The sequence below is a fragment of the Crocuta crocuta genome, unplaced genomic scaffold (assembly GCF_008692635.1).
Source record: "Crocuta crocuta isolate KB4526 unplaced genomic scaffold, BGI_CrCroc_1.0 scaffold403, whole genome shotgun sequence".
NCBI classification, from domain to species: domain Eukaryota; kingdom Metazoa; phylum Chordata; class Mammalia; order Carnivora; family Hyaenidae; genus Crocuta; species Crocuta crocuta.
The window spans coordinates 1,349,015-1,376,253 of NW_027530631.1; the positions used below are offsets into that span (position 1 = coordinate 1,349,015).

A 27,239-nucleotide genomic window follows, 5' to 3' on the forward strand; every position below is an offset into this window, starting at 1 on the left:
AAAGTATCTTTTAAAAGATGTGTAATGAACTGGTAACAAAAATCACTTCCAAAAAAGAGACTTACAGGTTAAATAAAGGGATGAAAAATTTGTTTTTATTCTATATAGTTTTATATTTTTAACTGTTTACCATGTCCATATATTAATTTTCAAATAAATTAATAACTCAACTAACCTGAACAAGTAACAGAAACTCCAGCATATCCCTTTATGTAAAAGTTTAGTAAAAAAGAAAAAAAAAAACTGTTGCAGACAATAGGAAACAAAGAAGACATGACAACTAAATGTAATTTGATATCCCGGATTGGATCTTGAAAGGGAAAAAATACACTAGTGAATAACTTTCTGAAATTCAAATCAAGTCTGGAGTTTAGTTTTGGGTGGGGGGAAGGAATTACAAAATACTGTTTTTCTTCTGACTGCAAAGTTAATTTACATTGTATTGGAGGTACCACTGCTTTTGTTTGAATGAATACAGCTTCAAGTAAAAAGATTAAGGTCTCAGAAGAAATCACCTCAAGGATACTGCAAAAGATAAAGGTCTGAACTTATCCAGTTTCAGCTCCAATATGTACAGCTTGAAAATCATACCCTCAGTCTTCCAACATGAAAAAAGCTAAACAAACTGAAAATCAACCCATTGGATAATCAAGACCACAAGGAAAACTGCCATCATGAAGTCTGGAGAAACAGGTGAATGATGAGAATTGCAGCTAAGGCAGTTGAACGTCAGCAGAAGCTACAAGAGCCACAGACTTGTGGGAACACTTAAATGGTAGTTTTGACAAATTTCTGTAGGTTGGACACTAAGAAATTCCTATGGCCCAGTCATAAGTGAGCCCTTACACTTTTATGGATGTTACCTCCAGGAATCTTATGAGATTCTCAAAAAGTCAAGAAAACAAAAAACCTTCTATTTTTTAACAAGAGAAGAGGAAAGATAACTCTTTATGCCTATGGCATCATCCATAACAAAGACCTACTCTGTAGGGGAAAAAATTTATAAGTCCCTTAACTTCCTGGAAGAAAAGCAACTACCAAAATGCAGCATTCTCTAGCTTTCTTGTCTCACCTAGAAGAAGATAAAAAAGGCTCAGAAACACTTTTGAAAGTCATAACCCAGGTACTCAGACCCATTAAAACACTAAGATTTATGGAACGCCTAAGTGGCTTAGTCTGTTGAAGTGTCTGACTTTGGCTCAGGTCGTGATCTCACAGTTTCTGAGTTCGAGTCCTGCATCGGGCTGTGTGCTGACAGCTCAGAGCCTGGATCCTGCTTCCGATTCTGTGCTTTCCTCTCTTTCTGACCCTGCTCTGCTCACACTCTGTCTCTTTCTCAAAGATTTACTCATAAGATTATACAACACTAAACAAACCTTTCTAACACATGAGTAAAATTCTAATAACATAACAGTGGATTACAACTTAAAATGTTGCAAAAAGAAATCTAGTGAGGAAGAAGTCCTTAGGAAAACCACAGACAATAAAGGGGGTAAGAGAGGACATTAAGTAAATCTGACATTGCAAGTACTGACAACTATAGCAAACATTGAATACATCCTAGTTCCCAACTATATTAACATTAAATCTCATACTAGAGGCCTATTTACCTCAACTATTACCTTATATATCATGTCTTCTTTCAGCGAAAAAATTAGTGTATACTAGCAGCAAATTAAAAGTGCAGTCTAAAAAGGCAAAGCAAACAGAATTGGACTTAGATATGACATAGATTTTAGAAATATCAGAGAATTAAAGTAATGATGATTTGCATGTTAAGGGCTATAATGGAAAAGTAAACAACATGCAGAAACAGAGAAGGTAAGCAGTGAAATAATTACTCTAAGAAAACAATGCAGAATGCTAGACATCAAGAACATTGTAACAGAAAGAATGTGTTTCATAGGCTTATCAGTAGACTGGACACAGCATAAGAATCACTAAACTTAATAGAAACTTCACAAACTGAAATGCACAGAAAAAGGGGAAAAAAAGAACAGAAAGTCAAAGAACTATGAGAGGATTACAAAAAGTGCAACATGGATGTAATTAGAAAACCAGAGGAATCTAAACCCAAAGCACTGTACACATTTAATGTAATCTCTATTAAAAATACACCAGCATTCTTCACAGAGCTAGAACAAACAATCCTAAAATTTGTATGGAATCACAGAAGATCCCAAGTAGCCAAAACAATCCTGAAAACAAAAATCAAAAAACAAAAAAACCAAAGCTAGGGCATCATGATTCTGGACCTCAAACTATATTACAAAGCTATAGTCATGATGACAGTAGGGTACTGGCACAAAATGTAGACACATAGGTTAATAGAACAGAAGAGAAAATCCAGAAATGAACCCATAACTATATGGTCAACTCTTCTTTGACAAAGCAGGAAAGAATATCAAATGGAAAAAAGAAATCTCTTCAACAAATGGTGTTGGAAAAGCTGGACAGTAACATGCAGAAGAATCAAATGAAACTCAACCACTTACTTACACTATACACAAAATAAATTCAAAATGGATGAAAGATCTAAATGTGAGACAATGAGCCATCAACATCCTAGAGAAGAACATAGGCAGCAACCTCTTTGACCTTGGCCACAGCAACTTCTTACTAGACACATCTCTGGAGACAAGAGAAACAAAAACAAAAATGAACTTTTGGGACTTCATCAAGATAAAAAGCTTCTGTAAAGCAAAGAAAACAATAAAAAGAAAACTGAAAGGCTATGGAATGGAAGAAGATATTTGCAAATGATCAGACTCAACTCCCTCAAAACAAAAAATCCAGTTAAAAAATGGACAGAAGACATGAATAGACATTTTCCAAAGAAGACATCCAGATGGCTAACAGACACATGAAAAAGTGCCACACATATCTCATCATCAAGGAAATACAAATCAAAACTGTGATGAAATTACCTCACACTTGTCAGAATGGCTAAATGGACAACACAGGAAACAACAGGTGTTGGCAAGGATGGGGAATGGGAAACTCTCTTACACTGTTGGTGGGAATGCAAACTGGTATAGCCACTCTGGAAAACAGTATGGAGGTTCCTCAAAAAGTTAAAAATAGAATTACCCTACAACCCAGCAATTGCACTACTATTTACCCAATTGCACTACTATTTACCCAAAAATACTGATTTGAAAGGGCAGCATTATCAACAATAGTCAAATTATGGAAAGAGTCCAAATGTCCATCCACTGATGAGTGGATAAAATACACACACACACACACACACACACACACACACACACACTGGAATATTACACAGCCACCAAGAAAAATGTAATCCTGCCATTTGCAACAACATAGAGCTAGAGTGTATTATGCTAAGTGAAACAAGTCAGTCAGAGAAAGACAAATACCGTATGATTTCACTCATAAGTAGAATTTAAGAAACAAAACCGATGAACATAGGGGAAGGGGAAAAAAAGACAGAAGCAAACCGTAAGAAACTCTTAACTACAGAAAAACAGGGTTGCTGGAGGGGAGTTGGGCAGAGGATGGGCTAAATGGGTGATGGGTATTGAGGAGAGCATTTGTTGCGATGAGCACTGGGTGTTATATCTCAGTGATGAATGACTAAAATCTACTCCTAAAACCACTATCATACTATATGTTAACCATCTAGAATTTAAGTAAGAGCTTGCAAAATAAAAAGGAAATACTTATAGATTTGTGAATATACATGAGTTAATACACACAGCTATATTTCTTTTATCTGTTACCTGAGAGGGCCTGAAAGAAACAACATTCTGGTAGAAAAAAAAGTATGCCTAGCTCCCAGACCTTGGTTTCTAATACTCCAAAAAAGGATAAAGGGGTCTTTGGATCAATGGCTGATTCTAATGCCTTGCAGGGAATATACAATATAAGTCTGGAACATCCTGAAGTGCCAGAAGTTAAATAAGTGTTTTAAATACACACACACACACACACACACACACACACACACAACTGATGGGAGTATGTCAAAGGGACACAGGAACCAAGTGAAAGAGTTCCCAATGACCTAACATGGAAAAATATGAACAAGATAATGAAAGTACTATTGGCTTAAAATTTAAAGTATAAAATAAATACCTATGAGCCTATACTGATATAAATAAGTGATTGATAAATTAGCAAATGGGGAAGTAGATACAAATATCCTATGCAAAGAAATATCAAAGAAATTAAATAGATAATACACCCTACTGGACTTCTCACTCTTTTTAAATGCACTGCACATGACTTCCTTCCAAAGAAAATTCCAGAGATTATAGTATAACAGCAACTTTACAGTGGAGAAACCTGACAAGCACTAGTTAAACCAGGTAATCAACATCAACACCAACAGTCAGAAATCATGTTGACGGTATGTACTCTTAGGACGATGTGATAAAAATGGCACTTTGTTTCTGTGATCTTCCTCCTGAAAAGCCCATAATCCCAGTCTGAGGAAACCTTCAGAAAAATTTTAACAGAAAAACAGACACCTACGATATATCTGACTTGTACTCATTAAATTGTCAAGATCATCAAAAACAAGGAAACAAGGAATGTCTAAGAATCTCTTACAGTCAACAACTTAAGCAAACAAGACAATTAAATGTAGAGTGCTATGTGGGATGTGACCCTGGAGGAGAAAAGGGTATTAGGTAAAAATGAAAGACACATCAATAAAGTATGGACTTTACTTAATAGTAATGTATCAGTATTAGCTTATAATTATAACAAATATACCATACTAATCATACTAATAGAAGATGTCTAATAATTGTAAAAACTGTGTTTGAGGAAGGGGTATATATATGAGAGGTTTCTACTCAATTTTTCTGTTGATATACAACTTTATAAAAATAAAGTCCATTACTAAAACTGAAAGATAAAAATATGAAAGAAATGATCACTGGTTGGGAAAATAATCTATATTCTACAGAATTATATGGAACACTGAGGGCTTAACAACTCAAAGAGCAGGGCGCCTGGGTGACTCAGTCCATTAAGCATCCAACTTTAGCTCAGGCTATGATATCACAGTTTATGGGTTCTAGCCCCAAGTTGGCTCTGTGTTGACAGCATGGAGCCTGGAGCCTGCGTCAGATTCTGTGTCTTCCCTCTCTCTCTCTGCCCCTCCCCTGCTCACACTCTGTCTCTATCTCTCTCTAAAAAATAAACATTAAATTTTTTTAAGAACTCGAAGAGCTATTATTTGACATAGCCAGAGAATGAGAGCTTCTGGATGGTCACATATATGTTATGTATAACCTATACATGAAGTATATATTTGTACTTTAAATATTGGGACACCTGGGTGGCTCAATCAGTTGAGCATCTAACTCTCCATTTAAGCTCTGGTCACCATCACAGTGTCGTGGAATCGAGCCCTGTGTTAGACTCTGTGCTGAGCATAGAGCCTACTTGGAATATTCTCTCTCTCTCTCTCTCTCTCCTTCTCCCTGTCTCCCCACTCTCTAAATTAAAAAGAAAAAAGATTAGAAAAAGAGCCATCCTAGTTGCCACTATTAAGTACAGCCTCTGTTATTCACAGCTAAACTCTACTGATTCCAGACACCAGGCACCTTCTTGGAATACCCGTCAATGTTGATGCTGGAAATTGGGTGCATCATCTGGGAAGCTTGCCAGTATAGACTCTGTGCAGAATCTGCCTCTTTCAGGCACCAGTTTCTGAATCAGATCCTTGTGATTGGTCGAACCTATGTCATGTGATGAAGCTTTAGCTACAGAGTAGGTTGAGAGAATTTTTTCTGACTTTCATAATGAGGAGCTGGGACTTGAATAATGGGGGATTTTCCAAACACAGGAAGAACACTTAGGGACTTTAAAAAGGTATAAAAAGTGGTTACTCTGAGGAAAAATCCCCCACTGAACAAGAATAACCACCAGACATCTTGAGTTTACTATTCAAAATACAGGTTTATATTAATTTTGTAAAGCTTAGAACTGATCATTCAAGATGCTCTTTTCTTAATATATAGTGATGGAAATCACATCATCTTTTGCCAAAAAGGCAGCCATAATATTTTGTCTTCTTTGTAATGTGAAATGATGTGAAATTACTAATTATATCAAGATGAATTGATAATCATATTTTTGCCTCACTAACACTAAAAGTGGTTAGCCCTATGATTAGAAATGTTCCTTGGTATATATACTTCCTCTACCCTAGACAATTAGTATCCCTATAACCTAATAACCCACTATGGCACAAATCTATCCCTGTAGCCCTAGAAAACTGGACAAAAGGCAAAGTAAGAAAGAAGTACATATTGTGCATTATTCTATACAGTACATGGATAATAATTAGAATGCAGGTGATAAAAGGGAATGCTCTCTTCATCTCCTATTCTGTCTGTCTGTCTCTCTCTCTCACACACACACACATACTGCTTGACATTTTTAAGGGTCTGAGCTTGAAAAATGATACTATATGATACTGTATCTTCTTACAGTCTAAGAAGTCACACCTGAGTCCTGGGGAGAAAGGGCTTATCAGTTTCCCTTGGGTTCTTCCAGAAAGAGAAAGTGGCCATTTCTACACAGACTTCTTCAATTGTCTGCATTTCAACCAAGGCTTGGAACATGTCTGGCCTTGAACTAAGTTATTTCCATAAAAGCCAATGAAGAGTGTCAGAAAATCAGTTAAGTCCATCTCCTCTCTACTTCTGTAGGACTTCAGTAACTGAACGTCCTGGGTTTTCTTGTTAGTAAAATTAGAAAGCCTTTTCCTCATAGAATTGTCATGTGAATTAAATGAGGTGATAGAGATAAAGAGCAAAGTCCAGAATCCAGTACTTTATGTGGTTGTTCCCAACAGGCTCTCCTCTCCTTCCCTGAGCCTCTCTTTTCTTGATCAAAACAAAGTTTCTGTTTCTGTAATCTTTGTTTCTTTGTGCTTAATCAGTGAATAATATCTTAGAGGCTCACTGAATTGAGTACTTTGGGATAATTTTTAAATACCACGAAGAGCTAAATAACTTTTATGTTATTATTCTTTGTCCTTGGTGTGTTTGTTATTTTACAGACTAATAATTTTTCAAATTCATGTAAAATGTATTCAGTTTCTCTACAATATGACAATAGTAGAATAGCTAATTCATATGGCCAGTGCTGAGAATCTATGGTCTGATGCTTGTAATTTATACTAACATTTACTGTGAAATATATGCCAAGCACTTTACTAAGAGTTTTAGGAAATTATATTAACATATGCTAATCCTCATAATATAAATATTTGCTATTATCATCATCATCACTTTCTCAATTATGCAATTTAAATTTTAATGCGATGTGACCTCCCAAGAAGAAATAATAAATAGAATAGGCATTCCAACCCACATACATCTGAACTCAAAGCCCACCGCACTATTCAGACTCAATAATAAAGTCACAAAAGCTAAGCCTAAACCTGTCTGCACTTTCCATGAAACTTTTCTGAAGAATATAGAACAATAACCCTGAGAATTCCAGAATCAATCTAAAAAGTAATGTCTCTCATCTTACTGAGTGGCTGCTTTCACAACATATAGCTAATGGTGCCCATTATAGCAGAAGACACAGAGACAGCCAACAGTAAATCTTTCCCTTTTACAGCTGGCTCTGGTTTAGGAAGATTTACTTTTATAACAGCTGTGAAGACTTCTACCTTATCAACCTCTACTCCTTTAGTACCTTTCTCCGAAACCTTTTTTTTTTTTTACAGGCTTTCCTAGTAATGATAGGTCCTAAGGGTCAGAACTAGAAATACCTTCTTCATAACTCTAAAGGTGTTTGATATTGACAAATTACTTTCATTGTCTTAGCTCAGTTTTGGAATAACCTTGATTTTACTTTGAAAAGTTTTTACAGTGTAGATTCTGGCATGTAAAATTAGAATGATTTTAAATGTTGCTTGTGACTGTAAATCTATTGTTTCCTTATTGGTTCCATTGTTTACATCAATGCAGATCCCTCACCTTTCAGAGTCTAAATTTATGGGTCATATGTCATCTAAATCTCTTAATCTGGTGAAAGATTAATTTTAATTCCAGAAATTGGGCTGGATCAGATTCTTTTCCCTTTGATAAGTGTCACTTCATTGAGAGATAAAAGTCTATAAAAAAAAAAACCACTCTGAAGGGATAAAAAGAGTCTCCTCAAAGTGGAGAGAGGACTTAAGGGTTTCAATTTCTTACATATCCAACTAGAGCTTACTGCAGCATAGAAGGAAGATAAGGAGGTGAAAGAAAACCAGAAGAGAAGTCATGCTTTTACAGTCTATAAAAGTATGTACGCTATGAGACACGCCCTGTTGGTCTAGGGTCCTGAAAAGATAATTGCAACATTCTTCTCAATGGACCAGTTGATCACAGACCTTACTTTTACTAACAGTAGCCAGAATACAGAATAGCCTTATTTTTGATAGCTAGAGCCTAATCATGTTCACACTAAGCAAGGGTTTAGCACACCAACGATTACCAAATATTCAGGACTGAGCACCACAGTAAAAATAAACCATCATGCCTATCCTAAATATAAAGCATGAAATCCACCACCCGCATACATTTATGGATTCACATAATGGACCCATGGCACCAGTAATAAATGAAAAAGGATATGTTATAATATAATCAAATTGCTTTATATCTATAACCTATGGTCTTTAAATAATTTATAGTTCTTTAAGTACTACTCTACTACTTTCACTACTTTAAATATTTTAGTACTAAAGAACAAATTTGTTCTTACTACAAAGTAAGTACAAAGAGTACTTACTACAAAGTGCTATTTTCTTGGAAAAGTTTGTACTCTTCCAAGAAATTGTCCCAAATGACCTCAGCAAGACTTAAAGCATTAAAAACATGTTGCTAATTGTTTGTTAGTATGTATTCATTTTCTACTCTCTTAATTAAGAGGATAAAAATCTGTTTTGATTTTTTTATTAATAATATAGAAGAGGTCAGAAGAACCCAAAAGAATACAATCGGGGATTCTAAACAATGCCTAATGACAGCATTTATGCATTATTTTATTATGACCAAGATAAAATAACACTATAACCTGAAAAATTAAAAATAAATGCACATGAAAATACAATAAATATAATATTTAAATAATATTATTCCATTAGCTCCATTTAATAAAATACTTCAGATACCTGGGTGGCTCAGATGGTTAAATATCTGACTCTTGATTTCAGCTCAGGTCATGACCTCATTGTTCATGAGATCGGCCCCGTGTGGGCGCTGTGCTGGCAGCGTGGACCCTGCTTGGGCTTCTCTCTCTCTCTCTCTCTCTCTCGCTCTCGCTCTCTCTCGCTCTCTCTCTCTCTCTCCCTATCTCCCTCCCACCCTCCCTCCCTCTCTGTCTCTGCCCCTCCCCCACTTGCAAGCATGTACATGCTCTCACTCTCGCAAAAAAATAAACATTTAAAAATGTGCTTTGAAAAATACTCAATTTAGGAATAGGTTGCATTTGCTAAATATAAGTTTGAAAGGTGCTAGCTTTCAATTTTTTATCTATTTACTGTTTGAGAGGGTGCGTGATGGAGCACAAGCAAGTTGGGGACAGAGGGACATGGAGAGAAAGATCTTAAGCAGGCTCCACACCCAGCACGGACCAAGACACCAGGCTTGATCTCAGGACTGTGAGATCAGGACTTGAGCAGAAAACAAGAGTTGGACTCTCAACTCACTGAATCACACAAGCACCCTGTATTGGCTTTTTAAATTTAAATGAATGACTCTGTGTTACTCTTTTTTTTCAAAGTTCCCAACTGTAAAAGTTAATACAAATGTTTAACAATTTGGCCTGACACTTACATTAGTGGATTAGTTGTTTATAAATCACTTTGAAGACCTAATCTGTTTAGTACTTCAGTTTATAATTCTATATATGAGCATGATGGTCAGTGTCCAATAAGAAATCTTTCATTCTCTTAATTGTAGAAACTACAGAGCAGAGAGAAAATGAAAAGACACCATGTTTCAGAAAAAATTTTGAGGGTAAATGACATTTACTGCCAGCAACCTTTCTCAAAAGATATTCAGGCTGCCTGGAGTTTATTTGGGAACAAACCATACACATATATCTCCGAATGTACAATTCATTTTATCTAATGTCCTAATACCATATCTGTGCCACTCAAACACTGTTTCCACAGCTTGAGATTCTCCCCCATATCAACCACATTCTTTACTTAGCAAACTCTGGTAAATCACAATTACTTTTATATATCCCTCTGAGCTTCCTTCACTGGGTTAAGGCATTCCCTTCTCTACACTACCTCAACACTTTCGACGGAACTATTTTAAGATACTTCAATATTTGTCAATTCAGTCTACCTTACTGTAACATCTGTTGTATTAGAACATGTATTTGGATGCTGTGACAGCATGGTCTGTGACTGAAAAAAAATAACAGTTTTCTATGAACCAAGCCAACCTAAGCATTTTACAGTTCTTACTTCATTGAACTCTCACAACAAGTGTATGATGTTAATGATATGAATTGCACTTAATAGATGTGGTAACAGTGTAAGCAAGGTTAAGAAAATTGTCAACATTACACCATGTGAAACAGGGCTGATTTGGTATATCTTTTTTCAGAGCCTATACCCCTCAGCCAATGGTAGAAAACATTTGACAACTGGCTCCTGCCACCTCTAAGAAGAAGGATAAAAAGAAAAAGAGGGGGGGAAGCTCACTCCCATACCATTTGCATTTGTCACCATGTTTCCACTACCACCAATTTTAAGATATCAGTGTCATTGTACATGACTTTCAGAAGATGCAGTTGGCTTTCATGTGCCTGTACAAGCTGGCTTCAGTACACCACTACCTTAGTAGTGTGTTCTTTGCTTCTAATTCGTATTTGCACTCTGACTCCTCAAGATTTGTACTATGCCTAGAATCAAATAGGTGGTCAAAAAATCCTTGCTGTTAAATAAATCCATTTATGCTTACGAATTAACTGAAATGTAATACACACAAAACATGGTAAAATTATTTCCTGACTTTTGATATTTTTAATCTCTGAAAAGGGGTTACTGATCGTTAATCATTTAGTGGTGTAAACAAATAGAATTTTAAAATAAAACAGAGCAATATATATTCTAAGTAGTGATTATTTTTTTAAAAAATTGAAGATGTTTTCCTCTTGGTTCTGTGCATTCTGACAAAATTAAATGGAGACTTTCATAATTAATCAGATAGTTCAATAAATGCTTATGAAAAATGTTCATATATTAGTTCAAACTTCCCCATTCTCATCTTTCTTCATATTATGGAAATTTTGTCAATATATCTAAATACAGTAAATCCATCAAATCTCATATTACTTTCATTATAATTAAAATGCTTTCCATAATACCTAAGTCATTTAAGTAAATCTAAATGTCTATAAAGAATGAGTGAGCTATACAGACCAAGCCCCCACTTCTAAGAACAAATTTTTAACAGCAACATAATTTCTATAATTACAAGTAAAAGCATCTGAAAATTGTATGAAACTCTACTTAAACTTATGACATGTTTAGAAAATATTTTTTCCATTCAGGTATTTCAACATTTAGTTTATCCAAAACTAAGCCAAACAGTAGTTTTTCATTAAACTTAAAAATGTCAACGTACATTTCTGCTCCACTATCCTATATAAAATTAATTCTAGCTTATCAATGTGAAGAACTACGTATTTCCTTTTGTGTTTTCTTTTTAAAATTTGGATGATGAGTTTTGAGGCATATATTAAATGGAAAATGTTTGAGAAAAGCACTCTAAACATGGGAGAATTTTCAGTGTTAAATATAATTATTTTCAAAAGTTAAAATTATTAATAGTTTCAGTGCCTTTTTCTTTGATTCTTTAATATCTGTGTATATTCATTCTTTGGCCTAAAACTTTTATTTTATTCTTTGAAGGCATTCCTCAATACTCATTAATACAAGATCCTCAAATGTGTGTGAATGAGTAATAAAAGCCCCAAAATATACCTTTGTCCTAATCCAAGGGAATAATCTAGTAGCACAAGAAAATTAGTTGTGTTTATCTGTCTTTATCTTTGATCTGACCACACTATTAAGCAGAGTCACAATTTATGGTGTGAACAGGACACTGATGTAAGGAAACAACCCCAAGTAAAATGATGAACAAGATGACCTGGTAAATCTGTTCCTCGACTAAACACTAGGATCCCATGGAATGACACTCTAATTACATGGAAAGTGATTGTCATTTATTTGCCAAGAAATTACATGGTTGACAGTACTCTTTGAAAACTGTTCTGCATTTCTAGTGCCAACAGCAATGCTAGCAGAAAATGAAATTAGAAACAACCACAGGAGGTGTTTTCTTCTCATTTAGAAAACTATTTCATTTAGGAAATAAAATTTAATTTACAAGTAAATATTATAAAACTAAAAATAAAATGGAATGACTTAGAAATGTTCCTGAAAGTTATTGTTATTTGTATAATGCTGGCTTTATAGGGGAAAAAAAAGTCATTTACTACATGTCAAACTAATTATATATTCTATTTTGCAAGTGCCTGAACTATAAAATCATCTTCCCCAGGTTATTCCTTACTAACAAATAAATGTGTTAGATTCCAAGAGGCCCAGATAGAAATAACTATATATTTTTATAGCTTATAACACCTTTATCCAAATAATATAAAAGCCTTCTTTTAAGAATTGTACGAGTTAATACCTTAAGACAACAATCATTTTTAATCCAGAACTATCTTCAAATTAGCAAATGAGTGGTTTAATGTTCTCCCATGTTGTGGAATAAATGAGGACTTCTTAGAAACCAAAAGCACCAACTAAAACTAAGACAATTTACAAATAATCATTTTCCCCAAAATTGCTAAAACTGTTAGTTGGCAAAACTCTTGAATTATTAATTATACAAACTCAATGTAAATAAAGTACCCTTAAACCAATTTCTTACTAAATATATTTGGTCCCTTAGTAAACTTTAGCACTACTCTAAAGTCTTACCTACATGACAAAATTTAAAACAAAGAGTTCTATTTAAACATGCTCTCAACAATTTACTTCAGGTTATATAATGAATTATATTCTCTAGCCAGTGCATTTAATTAATAGGTTATCATACTACCTGCATATAAACGCGTTTCCTTTGTTGGTTAAGTCAAAATATTTGGCAACCAAGTAAATACTTAGTGTCAAAGAAATAAAGTTTCTTCTCATTTTTAACTTTACATTTCACTCAGGACATTAATTTTATTGCCAAGATTAAGATTCTCTCTCTCTCTCCCTCTCTACCTCACCCTCTTGTCTCTGAAAAAAAAATTAAATTAAATAAAACAATGTACTATTTATAGTAGCTAACATTTTTTACACAAAAGAGATATAAAGAGGCTTATATATATTATCTCTAGGAAGGATTACTGGGTAGTTGAGACATAGGAGTGAGGGAGAGATTTAAATTTCATGAAGACTTTTTTACAACTTTTTTTAAAGCTTATTTATCTTCAGATAGAGAGCAAGTATGGGAGGGACAGAAAGAGAGAGAGAGAGTCAAGAGTCAAATACTTAATTGACTGAGCCACCCAGGTTCCCGTACAACTTTTAAATTTTATTCAATGCCTATAAATCATTTACTTCAAAATATATTTAAAATAGGAAGCAAATATATGTGGCCTTCTCTTTAGTGATGGGACTACAGAACTGGGGTCAAACTCTCACATCAGAAGACTATAGTACTGGGGCACCTGGGTGGCTCAGTCAGTTAAGCGTCCAACTAGTGATTTTGGCTCAGGTCATGATCTCACAGTCGGTGATTTTGAGCCCCATATCAGGCTTTGTGCTGAGAGCACAAGGAACATGCTTGGAATTCTTTCTGTCCTTTGTCTCTGCCCCTCCCCCTGCTCACTCTCACACATGTACTCTTTCTGTCAAAAAAGATAAATAAACTTAAAAAAAACTGTAGGACTATGAAAAAGAAGAAAATCATTCTTTGGATTATTAGGAAAATTGGCACTTCTCATTTTGCAGAGTATAATAAAAAAACAACAACAACAAATTTGGAATACAGCAAAAGTAGTTTTAAGAGGGAAGATCATATGGGGCACCTGGGTGGCACTGACAGCACAGAGCCTGCTTGGAACTCTCTCTCTCTCTCTCTCTCTCTCTCTCTCTCTCTCTGCCGCTCCCCCTGCTTATGCACTGCTCACTCTCTCAAGATAAATTTAAAAATAAAAAAAAGAGGAAAGGTCATAGCAATACAGGCCTACCTCAAGAGAAAAGTAAATCTCAAATAAACAACCTAGATTTACACCTAAAGAAGCCAGAAAAAGAAGAAAAAACAAAACCTAAAGTCCATAGAAAGAAAAAATAATAAAAATCACAGTGGAAGCAAATGAAATAGAAAAATAAAAAAATTTTCTAAAATATAAAAATCAATTAAAGTATGAGATAATTCTTTGAAAAGATAAACAAAATTGACAGACCTTTAGCTAAACTAACCAAGTAAGAAAGAGAAAGGGCTCTAATAAACAAATTCAGATATAACAGAGAAGTAATACTGACACCACAGTAATAAAGGATCAGAAGAGACTATTAAAAACAATTATACACCACCAAATTGGACAATATAGGAGAAGTGAATATATGCCTAGAAACATACAATCTTCCAGAACTGAATCAGAAATAAACAAAAAATATGAATATAAATTACTAGTAAAGATAATGAACCAGCCTTCACAAACTTTCCAAAAACAAAAGTTTATGACCAGACGGCTTCACTGGTGCATTCTACTATATCTAACATTCAAAGATTTATTATCTACTCTTCTCAAATTCTTCAAAAAAGCTGAAAAGGGAGGAATACTTCCAAACTCATGTCATGAGGGCAGCATTATTCTGATGCCCAAACTTGACAAAGACAAAAATAAGAAAATCACAAGTCAGCATTACTCCTAAACACAGATGCAAAAATCCTCAACAAAATATTAGCAAACCATATCTATCCATACATTGAAAGTTTCAAACACTATGATCAAGAGGATTTATTCCAAGGATGCAAGGCTGATTCAACATCCACAAATCAATCAATATGATACACCACACAAACAAAATGAAGGATAAAAATTATAAGACCATCTCAATAGAGGCAGAAACATCACTTGACAAAATAAACATCCATTTGAGATAAAAACTCTCCACAAAGTGGTTATGTAGGTAATGTAGGTAAACATAATAAAGTCCTCATATAACAATCCCACAGCCAACATCATACTCAATGATAAAAATTTGCAAGCTTTTACTCTAAGATCAGATATAAGACAAGGGTGCCCACAGAGTATTGGAAGTCCTAGCCATGGCAATTAGGCAGTAAAAATAAGTAAAAGTCATCCATATCATATAGGAAGAAGTAAATCTATCACTATTTGCAAATAGCATGATACTGTACAAAGAAAACCCAAAGGACTCACCCAAAAGAGTGTTAAAAAATGAATTTAATAAAGTAGAAGATAAAACCAACATACAGAAATCTGTGTCATTTCTACACACTAATAAATTATCAGAAAGAGAAAGAGAAATCAAAAAAAAGCAATCCCATTTACAATTACATAAAAATAATATAATACCTAAGAATAAAATTAACCAAGAAGGTGAAAGACCTCTACATTATTAAGTATGACACTGATTAAAGAAATTGAAGACATAAACAGAAACATATTTTTTTCATGTTCATGGGTTGGAAGAATTAATATTGTTAAAATGTTCGTACTACCCAAAGCAATTTACAGATTCAGTGCAACTCCTATCAAAATTCCAAAAGCATTTTTCACAAAAATAAAACAAATAATTCTAAATATTGTATGGAACAATAAAAAATTCTCATATAGCCACAGCAATCTTGAGAAAGAGGAACAAAGCTGAAGATAGCATGCTCCCTGACTTAAAATATACTTTAAAGCTATAGTAATCAAAACATTATGCTATTGGCATTAAAAAACAGACACATAAATGAATGTAACAGAATTGAAAGCCCAGAACTAAATGTCCTATGCATATTTGGACAATTAATTTATGACAAGAGAGCCAAAAACATATAATGGGGAAAGGACAGTGTTGGAAAAATGAGATAGTGATGTGCAGAAGAATTAAACTGGACCATTATCTTATACCATACACAAAAATTAACCCAAAATATAAGACTTCACATGGGAAACCATAAAATTCATAGAAGAAAAAAGGGGTCAGTTGGATGGTGATAGAATTGTATGGTGATAGATTGCGAATAGACTTTTAGAGGTGATCACTGCAGCGCGTTCAGGGATCAAATTACAGTCTTGTACACCTAAACTTTTATAATGTTATATACCAATTCCACTTCATTTAAAAAAAAAAGAAGAGTAACAATTATGACTAGTTCCTCAGCCTCCTCAAATACACACACACACACTGCTCTTATTTGACTTTCTGAAACAGCTCACAGTGATCTTAACCAACAGTTCTCACAAGTGAGCCCCTAGTAGCCAGGTTTTGCTACGTGGCACTAATTCTTTGAAACAATCCTAGTTAAAAATTGGTTAATCTGATTCTTTTGTCAGGAAATGGCATATTCCAAAAACCTGGCTATACTTTGCCCTTGTCTTCTGTGAAGTTATCCTGTAAAACTTTTGATTCGTTCTAGAACATTCTCAACTGGGATTTCTTGAGGAAATTAAGTCCCAGTGAATGCACTCAGGCCTCCATTCTTATGTATGAATTAACTTCGTTATCTTATGCCTCTAGAATGGAATTTGATGTCCATTACCCTTGGGAAGACTTGGGAAATAATCACACAGATCCTTTTCTGTTTGTGATTCAAACAGGAAGAACCTCACTGAGACTGTTACACTAAAGAAGCAAGGTTTAAACATCAAAGGACAAATTCAAAATAACAATTCTCAATTTCAAGTTTTCATATGCTTCCCAAAGAGATACAGATACCGTATACTTCTCTGAAATATATCTTCTTCCTTTGCGTTTTGTTTCACAACATACATAGTTGCTTCATTTTTTAAAATCTTAGCTATTCTGAAAACTTTTCCTTCCTTTCCTCATAATTCAATCCTGTCTCTCAGTCTCCAAGCAGCTAAGTGGGACATGATTTTCACTATAGTGCTGTACTTTAAGATTATGAAATATGTATCCCCAAGTGCATAGAGTCTGTAGGAATTGTGGTAATTCTATTGCTGTAAATTAGTCATGAGAATTTGCTGGTACATTTTGTTCTTTCTATACTTATTTCTCCCTCTTAATTTTGGTCCTATAACTTCTGAATCATAAACAGAATTTTTTTGCTTAACTTCACTTAACTCAACTTTATTTTTATTACTGCGGACAGAAGGTTTCTAAAGGCTTGCCTTGAAAAGAAAAATTGCAATATTCCCAATGCTTATCTTTAAGGTTTTCTGTATACATTAAAAACACTAACTGAATTTTCAAAATACTGTTGTAAGTGACAGCATGATGACAGCAAAGCAGCTAGAAAAGGACTTCAGTGCTAGAAAAAGCACTTCGTAAGTGTGAAGAAGTACTGCCAGGTCATCCATGTCTGTACCCACACCCAGATGTGCCTCTACACTAAACGAAAGCCTGACTCATGGAGATCCAGGTGAATGAAGGTACAGTAGCTGAGAAGCTGGACTGGGCCCACAGGAGGCTGGAGCAGCAAGAGCCTATGAGACAAGTGTCTGGGCAAGATGAGATAATCCTTGTCAGTAGTGTCAACAAGGGCGAAGGCTACAAAGGGGTCACCAGCTGCCAATACACCAAGAAGGTAGCCCATAAAACACTGGGGACTGCACAGGCTTGTCTGTACTGGGGTGTGGCATCCTGCCCCATGGCCTTCTTCATGGCTTCCACTGTGTGGAAAGGTTATCATCACCACACTGTGATTAGCAAGATTAACAAGATCAACAAGGCTATCTCATCAAAGATGGAAACTGATCAAGAGCGATGCTTCCACTGATTCTAATCTGCTGACAAGAAGATCAATCCTCTGGTGGCTTTGTCCACTATGGTGAAGTGACTAATGACTTTGTCATGCTGAAAGGCTATGTGGTAGGAACCAAGAAGCATTTGTTTCCTTTGTGCAAGTCCTTGCTGATACAGACTAAACAGCGGGCCCTGGAGAAAATTGACCTTAAGTTCATTGAGACCACCTCCAAGATTGGCCATGGCTGACTGCAGACTCTGGAGGATAAGAAAGTATCATGGGACCACTTAAGAAAGACCAAACTGCAAAGGAAGATAGAGCTTAATGTCAGGAGCAGATTGTGCAGGTGGTGGGATCTCAATAAGAATTATTTTCCCACTGAAAAACAAAGCAAAAGCATTAAAATATGATGTAAGACACCAATTAAGGAAGGGTTTTTTGTATACTTATATTCAATTTTCCCATACCACTATTAGTTTAAACTGTCATCTCCCACATAATTCTTTTTCACCCTTTGTGAAAAATCAACTGTACATGTTTGCGTAGGTCTCTTTCTGAACTATTTGGTCCCAGTGATGCATTTCTCTGTATTACTACACAGTCTTATTAACTGAGCTTTATAATAAGTCTTGAAATCAAGTAGTACATCTTGTTATTTGTTATCTCTCTGTAGCATCTGTTCTTTGTTTCCGTTTATCTATTTTTCTGACAATATTTGGATTGTCTGAGCATTTTTAATTTCAGTAAAATTAATAAAAGTGTTATATTGGTTTCAGATGTACAATGTAGTGATTCAGTGATTATATACATTATTCAGTGTTGTCTGAGTACTTTTTATGATTCAACTTTTCTTCTCTGTTAATATTATAAAAAGCTTGCAATATATTTCTTCCGAGTCTTTTTGCAATTGTTTTCATTCATTATACTTCTACACATTTTAAACTAATACATTATTTTTCAGGTAAGCAATTATCTTTTAAACAGCTTTGCTGAGTTATAATACAGATGCTATATGATTCATTCCTTTAAGGTGTCCAATTCAATATTTTTCATGTATTCATAGGATTGTTCACTATCTCTACAATAGAACTTTAGAACACTTTAGTTCATCCCAAAAGAAACTCACACCCATATCCCTATTGTGAGCCCTAAGCAAGTCATTTTCTGTCTCTATGTAGTCACCTCATTATATTTCACATAAATGGAATCATACAATGAATAGTGTGTTGTGACCGGATTCTTTCACTAGTATGTTGTCAAAGTTCAGGCAGGTTGTAGCATGTCTCAGCCCTTCATTTCCTTTTACAGCCAATGGAAATAAGTTCCACCTGTCAACTATTATGAAAAATGCTGTAAGGAGTATAAGGTTTCATATGGATGAATGTTTCCATTTCTCTCAGGTAGAAAAGGAATTGTTGGGTACTATGGTAACTCCATGTTTACTTTCTGAGTGGTTGCCAAACTGTTTTCAAAGTAGCCAGCTAAGCACCTTATATTCCCACTATCAATGTGTATGGGTTCCAATTAGTCCATATGCCCACCAGCATTTATTATATGTCTTTTTGATTACTGTCATCTTAGTGGATGTGAAGTGGGATTTCTTTCCAGTTTTTATTTTATTTCTCTAATGACCAATGATTTTCACCATCTTCTCAGATGCTCATTGGCCATTTGTATATATCTTTTGGAAAAACGTCTATTCAAATTCTTTGTTCGTTTTTAAATTGTGTCATCTTTTTACTGTTGAATTATAGAAGTTCTTCAGGTATTCTAGATTTCAACCCTTATCAGATTTGAAAAATTTGTAAAAGAAAAAAATAATAAATCCAGCTGGGCTTTTGATATGGAATACACTGAAACTGTAGTTCAGTTTAGGGAGTGGTGTTGCTATCCAACCGTTTAAGTCCTCCACTACATAAACAAGAGGTATCTTATGACTTATTTAGGTCTTTAGTTTCTTGCACTGATGTTTTGTAATTTTCAGTGTATAAGTTTTGCACTCTTTGGTTAAATTTATATTTAAGAATTTTATTTTTTTATCCTATTATACATGGCATTGTTTCCTTAACTTTTCTTAAATTTTTGAGTATTGATCTATATACTCCAGCTTTGCTAAACTTATTTATTAGTTCCAATAGTGTGTGTGTGCATATTCCTTAAAATATTCTATATAGAGGACCATGTCATGTGCAATGAAAGTAGTCTTCCTTCTTCCTTCATAATCTGTATAACTTTTATTTCTTGATCCTAATAACCCTAGCGAGGATGTCCAATACAATGTTAAATAGATGTGGCAAGAGCAGACTTCTTGTTTCTGATCTTATGTATAATGTTGGCTGTGAACTTTTTGTAGATGGCCTGTTTTGGTATATTGGTAAGGAAAGCCTCTCCAATTTGCAGTTTACTTAGTTTTATCATGAAATTGTGTTGAATTTTTGCCAATGTTTTCTGCACATACTTAGATGACAATATGGGTTTTATCCTTTTTTCAATAGGGTATATTACATTATTTTTGATTTCCAGAAGTTACACCATGCATTCCTATGATCAATTGTACTTAGTCACGGTGTACAACTCTGTATGGTGCTAACAGTAGCTTGTTGAGAAGTTCTGAGTGTATCTTAATATTCATAAGGGACATTGGTCTGTAGTTTTCTTTGTGATGTCTCTGATTTGGGTATTGTGACTAGGATGGCATTATATGATGAGTTAGGAAATGCCCCCTCCTTTTTTATACTTTGGAAGAATACGTAAAGTATCGGTATTAAATCTTCTTTGAATGTTTTATAGAATTCACCAATGAAATTATCTTGACCTGAACTTTTCTTTGTGGGAAGCTTTTAATTACTATGCTAATTTCTACCTATTTTAGGTGTTTTCATATTTTCAATCAACAGAGGAATGGGGAAGACATATACAATTATACTGTATTTTAAAATTACCTACATAATTCCCTCTTTAACAGGATAATTATGTTCTTGTATATAGATTCAAATTACTGCCTAGTGTCTTTTGCTTTCAGCCTGAAAAGCATACTACTGTATTTTTAGAAGGCATATCCTCCAGCAACAAATTCTTTGGGTTTTTTCTTCTTGGAATGTCTTTATTTCACTTTCATTTTTAAAAATAGGTTTTTTATCATATAAAACTCTTGGACTACAGTTTTTTAATTTCAGCACTTTCTATCATTTCATTGTTTTCTGAGATTCATTGCTTTGATGAAAAGTTGGCTGTTAATCTTGTGATTTTTTTTTCTTCCTGTGCATGATGTGTGATTTGTCTCTTAGAGCTTTCAAGATTATCTGTCATTTGCTCTCAACATTTTGATTATGATGTGTCTGGAGGTGGAATTTTTTTGCATTTTTTCTACTTGGATTTTTTAACTTCTTGGGTGGGTACATTAGGATTTTCAATATATTTGGGAAGATTATGGTCATTATTTCTTCTAATATATTTTTGTGTCCCTTTCTTGATCTTCTGGTATTCCACACATATTTTGATACACTTAATGGTGTCCCACACTTCTCCAAATCTCTGTTAATTTTCAGTTTTTCTTTTCTCCCTTATTCACATTGTATAATCTCAGGCTATCTTCATATTTACTGGTTATTTTCTTGTGTTAATCAAATCAACTCTTGAGCCCACCTACTGATATTTTTCATCAATGTTATTATGCTTTCAACTCAAAAATTTGTTGATAGCTGGGAATTTTAGATAATATATTGTACCAATTCCAGACATTAATTTCCTCCCCACAGGAGGTTGTTTTTGTTAGCCTGGTGATTTATTTGTTAACCAAATCTAAACTAATTCTACAAACTCTATTTTCCCACACAGTGCACTTATAGTATGTCCACTCAGATTATTTTCCCTGACTACCTAGTCATCACCAATCAGTCAGCATAAGTCACCTTGTAGTCAATGTTTGTGCTTAAGCTATTTTAGCCAGTTATATTTTTTCTTTTGACCACTGGAAACATGTGTGGCTTGGAGAACTCTATCACAGTACAGATAGTTTACATTATTTGTTTCTCAAATTCAGGCAGATGTTACTATCTCAGAGGTTCCTCTGATCACTCCTCAAAGGGCACAGCCTTAGGCATGCACAAATATTCCTGATTGCCAGGAATGATTCTGATATTTTTAAGCCTGGATTACTAAGAATTTCCTTTGGGACAGAGAAGCTTATTGTGCAGTCAGTGTTTGGTCAGAAGTTATGTATGCAATTTAGGCCAGTGAGGTTTCTACCCTATGCAGACAGATCTGTTTGCAGCTTGGGGAATGTTTTCAAGTCTGCCCTCAAATCTTTCTCTTACTTTTCCTGACTGGGCACCATCTAACACATGCCCATGAACTTCTCAGCTACCAGAGTTCATTGGGCTCCCAGAACTCTTTTCTGTTTCTGGCTCAATCTATTATCACAGACAATACTAGTGGATAGGAATCTAAGTTTCTTGAATCTTCATTTGCCTATGTATAATATTAAAATATCCTCATAATTGTTCCTCTAGTATCATCCAACTGTATGACTTTTCTCCTTCTAAAAGTTGTCAGTTGCTGTTCATTGCTCTCAAGATACATTTTAAAGTCTTTAAAAAATGCTTACTAATTCCATTTCTGATTACATGTCCAAAACAATTCAAAGCAGAATCTCAATATCCGGACATCCAAGTTCTTGGCAGCATTTCACATTAGTCAAGAGATGAAAGCAACTGTTGCATACATTATTTGAATGAATGGAAAAACAAAATGGGGTATATCCATGCTAGGGAATATTATTTAGACTTTAAAAGGAAGAGAATTCTGAGATGTGCATATATATCTCAACATATATGAGACTGGAGGACATTACACTAAATGAAATGTCAGTCACAAAAAGATATACACTGCATTATTCAACTTATAGGAGGTATCTAGTCAAACTTAAAGAAACAGAAAATAGAACGGTGGTAGCCAGAGGCCAGGCTTGGTGGAAAATAGCAAGTTGTTTACTGAGTATAGAGTTTCAGTTTTGTGTGATGAAAAAGTTCTGGAAATTATTGTATAACAATGTGAATATATTTAACACTGTTGGATTATATACTAAAAATGGTTAAGATGATAAATTTGTGTTGTGTGGGGTTTACCACAATTAAAAAATTTTGATGACTTACTACATCCTTCATGATCCAACCCAGTTTCTCTCTCTAGCTTCACTTCTAGCCTCCTTTGGGACCATTTGCTGAACCGTATATGCCAGCATGATCAGTCACATGCTATTTAGCAAACCCTCCTTTTTCTCTGCCCTAACTGCCTGTAGATAGCTTTGACTTGGCAAGCCTACCTTTTTAAAATCTGTTTTAAAACCTGATTTTTTATTTTTAAAAATTTTAATTTCAGTATAATTAACATACAGTGTTATATTAGTTTCAGGTGTGTAATATAGTGATTCAACAATTCCATACATCACTCAGTGCTCCATATAACGTGCACCATGACAAGTGCACTCCTTAAACCTTATCATTTATTTCACCCACCAACAACTTTATTGAGATGTATTTTACATGCCATACAATTCACCCATTTAAACTGTCTTATTCAATGGACTTTCATATATTCACAGATAAGTGCTACTATCACCATAGTCAATTTTAGAACATTTTCATCACCCCAGAGTGAAACCCTTTACCCTTTAGTTATCACTCTCCAATCTCATACTCTCCTAACCCAGTCCTATGCAACCACTAATCTACATTCTGTCTCTACTGACTTGCCTATTCTGAATATTTCATACAAGTGGAATCATGTAAGGTATGCCTTTGGTTACTGGCTTCCTGTGGTATATCCATACCATGGAATATTAACCATAAAAAGGAATGAAGTATTGATACATGCTACAACAGATGCAGCTTGAAATCCTGATTCTGTTTCATTTCAAAGATTTGAAATCTCTTTCCCTAAAACGTACTCCTTGATATCCTCAAAATTTATTTATTGGCCCCCTCAAATCTTACTTACCTCTATTTTAATCCTTAATTAGCCAGTCTGTACCCAATGGATTGAAACTCTTTTGACAACTGTACAATCTTACACAAGTTTATGTGAACACACTATTTCACCCACTTGTTTTTTCCTCACAAAGACTCACTGGTTTAAAAAAAAATCAATATAGTGTTTCTCAATACTAACTTAACAAATAAAATGACCTAGAGAGATCTTAAAAATTCAGCACCTGGGCCCCAGCTAGGGTCAATTACATCACAATCTCAGAAAGGAGGTTTGGGCTCTGAGACATCAGTATTGTTTTAAAATTTCCCAGTCAATCCACAGTCAGAATATGCCTAATTTAGACACAAAAACGACTTAGTTATATCATACTACAATATGCTGAATGTATAAATTAATAGTACTCTACTAATTAGGTCATGATTTATAGCATTTATTCCTCTGTCATTACTTATTAAATACTGTAAAATTAAACAGCACTTCTTTTAAGATAGCAAATATACCATATGCAGAACTGTATAAAACACATCAGTTTTTCTGAACACTTTTAACTTTTTGACCTTAAAGCAGAAATCTGTAGCAAATATTCCAACCATTCTGTTGCTCCTCAAAACAGACCCCTTGCCTATATATATTACCTATTAATATTAGTTGCATCTTTTTTTTGTACACCCATTAAAGTTTATATACTTCCTTGGGTGCAAGAAGTAGGTCAAACTGTATTCTTGAAAAGCCCGTGATGCCATTAGCCAGTGTTTTCTTTGTGGGTTTTTTTCCTTGAATATTTTATTTTATTTATTTTTTATTTTTAAGTAAGTTCTATGCCCAACATGAGGCTTGAATTCACAACCCTGAGATCAAGAGTTGCATGTTGTACTGCCTAAACCAGCCAGGCACCCCACAGTTGTTATCTGTGGAATGGTAAAGTTTCTGTCAAGTGTGGTAATGAACACAGACTGCATTGAAAAGATTTTTCCCTAGTTCTTCCATATTGAGAAAGGGACAAGCAGAGAAAGTAAAACTGTAAAAGTCTCTTGAGTGTTTCTGACAGGTTTTACCCAACTGATAGCTTTTTGCCAAGACTATCTTCAGTTTTATAAACTGACTTGTATCTTTCCATTATGAAATTTGAATACCTCATTCCAAGATACATCTTCACAGTTAAAGTCAAATCTCTTAACATAAATTATCTCTGATAAACACAGTTCAAGATTATAAGTGAGGTAAAAAGAGTGATAAAATGATATTTTATCCTTATAATAATGGAGACTCCCTAAGTTAAGTATTGGTTAAATACTCAGAGGCCAACGGCAAGAAGGGAGAATAACATAAATGTACTTAATCTTCTTAATAAATTTAATTAAGAAAGACTGAATAGCACAAAAAGGATATTTTAATAGTAGTATCTAAAAGATTCAATCTTTAAAATGAATGCTGCTTATGACCACACATTAAAATTCTCTTGTAATAAAAAGACATATTTATGACCATAGAAGAGATGTTTCCTTCCACCTTAGGAAAAAATAAAATTACCCCCTAATGACGTTCAGTATAATCTTTAGACCTGGGGCATATTCTGTCCAAAAAAATAGTTCTCTATGATTCAAATGATAAATATTCACAGAAGCTTAATCTTACTTGGTACTAGATATATGGAGTGCCCCTAGGCAGGAATATTTTAATGTTGGAGTCTCTCTCCATCTTTCTTCATTTGCTTTAGCATTTGTTTAAACACTTACATGAAGTTAATTTACACAGAATTTATCAATTTTAGGAAAATAAAAACTGAATCTATTTTGTCCCCCTGTCCTTGAAATGTCCTTTATGAAGCTTTCCAAATTCATTTCTGATTAAAGGCAGATATTCATGTTTACACCTGCTCTGGACTTTCTCTTTTATTTCCATCCTTAGTGTGCTTTCATATATTTTTGACCTCAACAGCTACATAGGGGAATAAAAGAATGATCCAAAATTTAACATTTCTCCTTTTTCCTAACCTATATACCTTTCCAAATAGCTAATGTTACAGACCTCAGTCACATTATGCATCCCAAGTGATGCAGAGCTGGGCTCTAAACAGGTGGACACATCTGTTCCAGTCCATCAGACTTGACTTACACTGACTGTGTTCTGTAATCATTATGGTTTTTATCCCAAATTACAGTGTCAATCTGTTCAGAATTAATATGTATTACTCCACCGCTTGTTACAAAATTTTCAGTTTATTTATTGGACCAAATCCTGCCCTAATCACTTAGGCACAATTCCCACTGAAAACCTAAAAGAGAAAATGTGTATCCAGAGGTTATGTTTTCATTGCATGTCAAAAGATATTTTTGCATAAGTGGATGTTATTGCAATTCCCAATGAATGCTCTTTCTGTGTCAATAGTGAAAACTGTTTAAAATTTTAGTGTGCTGGTTTGGATCATTTTTAATCAATTCTTCCAACACATGTTATATCCCAGTGTGGATGTTCACATAATGAAGAGGGGGTTGACAAGTTATTTTCTTCACTTAGAATGCAGCTTATATTTTTAATACTTGGGAAATGATAGTTTTAATTCCTTATTCCCATTGTGTTGGGTAATATTTGAAGACTAAGGGTTCTTGAAGCCATGGCTCTGTTTTATTATAACATGATGCGTCATTACACGGTGATATTATTTCTCTTTCCTGTTCTATTCTCCCTGAAGCTTACTAAATACATGGATTTTTATTGAGGAGGAAAAAAGCTACTAATTCATAATTATGTAAAGGTTAATCTGGCCAGCACTGTCCAAACAACTTTTCCACCAGCTGGTGATTTTATTCTGTTTTTTTTTTTTTTTTTCCTGTCCTGTTCAGTAATGGAGAAAGGTGAGGCTCAGAAGGTGATGAAAATTAAAACCAAAATCTTAAAAATTAAATGGGTCAGAAATCTGATGGAAGAAAAAGATTAAATAATACACTAAAATATTAGTGTAGGTCTTAAATTTCCAAAGCCATGGAACACAAAAAAGAACAATAGCAACAACTTGTGGGTACAATTAAAAAGAAAAGCAAACATCTATGCTCTACTCTTCATCTCCAAGGTTAGGTTGAGCAGGTAGAGATGGTTGTATTACCAGGTTTCTAATCAGCACCTCCACTTGCCTGCTATACCATAGGAAATGGCAACAGTGCGATGGCAATACAAATCCTATTGACCTGATGCATCACATATGAGGAAGCCATAACCTAAGTTGCAACAAGATCAGAAAAGAATGACCAGAAATCAGCTAAAAAAAAAAAAAAAAAAAAAAAAAAAAAAAAAAAAAAAAGG

At 34.4% G+C, this 27,239-nt stretch overlaps 1 pseudogene; it reads left to right on the forward strand.

The window, feature by feature from the left end:
- Window positions 1–18,276, forward strand: part of LOC144235098 (large ribosomal subunit protein uL3 pseudogene) — a 33,140-nt pseudogene extending 14,864 nt beyond the window's left edge.
- The last annotated feature ends 8,963 nt before the right edge of the window (window positions 18,277–27,239 follow it).